Genomic DNA, 3,896 nt, shown 5'->3' with positions numbered 1-3,896 from the left:
CCGATTCCAAGACACAAATAAATTAAAAATAAAAGGATTAAAAACATATAATGTAGCCCTGGCCAGTTGGCTCAGGGGTAGAACATTGCCCGGCATGTGGAAATCCTGGGTTTGATTTCTGGTCAGGGCACACAGGAGAAGTGACCATCTTCTTCTCTCCCTCTCCTTCCAGCTCTCTCTCCTTTCCCTCCTGCAGCCATTGCTTGAATGATTTCCAGCAAAGTTGCCTCCATGGTCTCACCCTCAGGCGCTTAAATAGCTCAGTTGCCGAGCAACTGAGCAGCAGCCCCAGATGGGCAGAGCATTGCCTGGTAGGGGCTTGCCTGGTAGGGGCTTGCCGAGTGAATCCTGGTTAGAGCACATGTGGGAGTCCATCTCTGCCTCCTTGCCTCTCACTTAATTAAAAAAACCCAGAAAACAAAAAAACATATAACACAAACAGCAACTAAAGGCAGCTGAAATAACTACATGCATATCAAACAAAAGAAAGTTACTAAAGACAAAGGACATTTTATTATGACAGAAGGGTCAATCCCTCTAATTCTTTCGAATATAATTATAAGTAAATACACACACACACACACACACACACACACACACACACACACACACACACACAAAATACATGAAACAAATACTCACCAAAATAAAGGCAGAAGGAAACAGGGATAAATTCCATGTGATCATGATGTATGATCTTTTAAATGTATTATTGAAAAAGGTTTACTGATATTTTGCTGAATTTTTTTGCATCTATATACATCAGATATATTGGCCTGCAGTTTTATTTTCTTGTAATGGTTTTTTTTTTTTTCATTTTTCTGAAGCTGGAAACAGGGAGAGACAGTCAGACAGACTCCCGCATGCGCCCGACCGGGATCCACCCGGCACGCCCACCAGGGGGCGATGCTCTGCCCATCCTGGGCGTCGCCATGTTGCGACCAGAGCCACTCTAGTGCCTGAGGCAGAGGCCACAGAGCCATCCCCAGCGCCCGGGCCATCTTTGCTCCAATGGAGCCTTGGCTGTGGGAGGGGAAGAGAGAGACAGAGAGGAAAGCGCGGCGGAGGGGTGGAGAAGCAAATGGGTGCTTCTCCTGTGTGCCCTGGCCGGGAATCGAACCCGGGTCCTCCGCACACTAGGCCGACGCTCTACCGCTGAGCCAACCGGCCAGGGCTCTTGTAATGGTTTTATTTGGCTTTGGTATCAGGGTAATGCTGGTGCTGTAAAATGGGTTTGGAGGTATTCCTTCCTCTTTAATTTTTTTGAAGATATTGGGATATGGCATTAATTATTCTTTGAATGTTTGGTATAATTCACCAGTGAAACTGTGTGGATCTGGACTTTTATTTGTTGGGAGGTTTCTGATTACTGATTCAATATCCTTACTCATTATTGGTCTCTATAGATTTTCTATTTTTTTCACGATTTAGTTTTTGATAATTGTGTATTTCTGGGAATTTATCTATATCTTCTAGATTATCCAGTTTCTTGGCAGATCATTGTACTTAGTGGTCTCTTATGATCCTTTGTATTTTTATTATATCAGATGTAATGTCTCGTTTTTCACTTCTGATTTTGGTCTTTACTCATTTTTTTTTTTTAGACATGCTAAAGTTTGTCAATTTTGTTTATGTTTTTAAAATACTAGTTTGGTTTCATTGTTATTTTCTATCATTTTTCTGATTCCTTTTATTTATTTCTGCTCTGATCATTGTTGTTTCTTTCTTTCTGCTAACTTTGGGCTTTGTTTATTCTTCTTTTTATAGTTCCTTGAGGAGTAAATTCAGGTTGTTTATTTGAACTTTTTCTGTTTTCTTTTTTAAAAATTAAAAAGACGATTGAGGTGACATTCATTAATAAGATTATATGCTTCAAGTGTACTATAATATACCATCTATAATATATATTGTATTATGTGCATACCACCTGAAGGCTAGTCTCCTGTCACTATATATTGGATCCCCTTCACCCTCTTGAACCTTCCCCCAAACCCCCTTCCCCTCTGGTAACCACCATACTGTTGTCTGTGTCTATGAGTTTATTTGTTTTTGTTTGTTGCTTTCTGTTCTTCCCAGTTATGAACAAAATCATATGACTCTTGTCCTTTTCCATCTGACTTACTTCACTTAGGATAATACTCTCAAGATTCATCCATGTTGTCACAAAGGGCAATAATTCATCTTTTCTTATGGCTGAGTGGTATTCTGTTGTATGTTTTTTTGATCTAGGCATTTATTGCTATAAACATCCCTCTAAGAACTGCTTTTGCCACATACCATAAGTTTTAGATTGTTGTCTTTCCTTTTTTATTTGCTTCAAGATATTTTTATTTTTTTTTATAAATTATTCTTTGATCTATTGGTTATTAAGAAGTGTATTTTTTTTTTTACAGAGACAAGAGAGTCAGAGAGAGGGATAGATAGGGACAGACAGGAATGGAGAGAGATAAGAAGCATCAATTATTAGTTTTTCGTTGTGACACCTTAGTTGTTCATTGATTGCTTTCTCATATGTGCCTTGACCATGGGGCTACAGCAGACTGAGTAACCCCTTGCTCGAGCCAGCGACCTTGGGTCCAAGCTGGTGAGCTTTGCTCAAGCCAGATGAGCCTGCGCTCAAGCTGGCGACCTCGGGGTCTTGAACCTGGGTCCTTCGCATCCCAGTCCGACGCTCTATCCACTGCGCCACCGCCTGGTCGGGCAAGAAGTGTATTGTTTAATTTCTACATATTTATGAAATTTTCAGTTTTCTATCTGTATTTATTTTCTAGTTTTATACTATTATACAAATAATTGGAAAAATGCTTATGATAATTTCAAATTTCTTAAATTTGCTAAGACTTGTTTTGTGACTTAACATATGATCTATTCTGGAGAATGTTCTATTTTCACTTGAGAAGAATGTATATATATTCTTCTGCTATTGTTTGGAATTGTTTATATGCGTCTGTTAGGTCTAAAATATAATTCAGGTCCAATGTATTTGTATTGATTGACTGTGTGGATGAACTATTCATTGTTGTAAATGGGGTATTGAAGACCTGTTCCTTCTGTATTGTATTGTTTTTTTATTTATTCCTTAAGATCCATTAGTATTTATTTAATCTCTTATTCTATGTTGATGCATATATATTTATAATTGTTATATCCTTTGATGAATCCATTATATAATAACCTTTTTGTCTCTTACTAGAGTTTTTGAGTTAAAGATTATTTTGTTTGATATATAGTATAGCTACTCATGCTCTTTTTTGATTTTTAACTTGCATACAATACTTTTCCCCATTCCTTCACTTTGATCCCATGTGTATATTTAAAGCTGAAATAAGTGTCTTGTAGGCAGCATATAATTGGATCATTTTAAAAAATCTATTTAGCCTCTCAGTTTGGTTGTAGAATTTAATCCATGTACATTTAGAACAATAATGATAGGTAAGAACTTACTAATGCCCTCTTACAGTTTTCTGCCTGCTTTGTAGTTTTCTTGTTTCTTTTCTCCTCTCTTGCTGTCCTCCTTGTTTATTGATAATATCCCAAAATGGTATGCTTTGATTCCCTTCTCTTTATCTTTCGTGTATCTACTGTAGAATTTTTCTTTGTGGTTATCATAAGGCATACATAAAATACTTTATAGCTATAACAGTGCATTTTATGTTGATAAACACTTGGCATACAGACTCTTCCCCATTTTATGTTTTGATATCATAGTTTACCTCTTTTTATATTGAATATTAATTAACAAATTAATATAGCTATAGTTATTTTTAATATTTTTGAGTTTTCCTATTTTACTAGAGGTAGTTTTTAACACAATACCATGTTATAGTATTTAGAGTATTCTGAGTTTGACTATATACTTACATTTATCAGTGTGTCATATATTTTCATGTTACTAA

General features: G+C 36.5%; 1 non-coding gene across 1 annotated transcript; it reads right to left on the bottom strand.

The window, feature by feature from the left end:
* Window positions 1-1,099: 1,099 nt before the first annotated feature.
* On the bottom strand, window positions 1,100-1,175 carry TRNAT-AGU (transfer RNA threonine (anticodon AGU)). Its single transcript has one exon. It is a non-coding gene; the product is annotated as a tRNA-Thr (tRNA).
* Window positions 1,176-3,896: the final 2,721 nt, after the last annotated feature.

The sequence above is a fragment of the Saccopteryx leptura genome, chromosome 10 (assembly GCF_036850995.1).
Source record: "Saccopteryx leptura isolate mSacLep1 chromosome 10, mSacLep1_pri_phased_curated, whole genome shotgun sequence".
Classification (NCBI taxonomy): domain Eukaryota; kingdom Metazoa; phylum Chordata; class Mammalia; order Chiroptera; family Emballonuridae; genus Saccopteryx; species Saccopteryx leptura.
The sequence above is the reverse complement of the archived record's forward strand: the minus strand, read 5'-3'. Positions and strand labels throughout refer to the sequence as shown.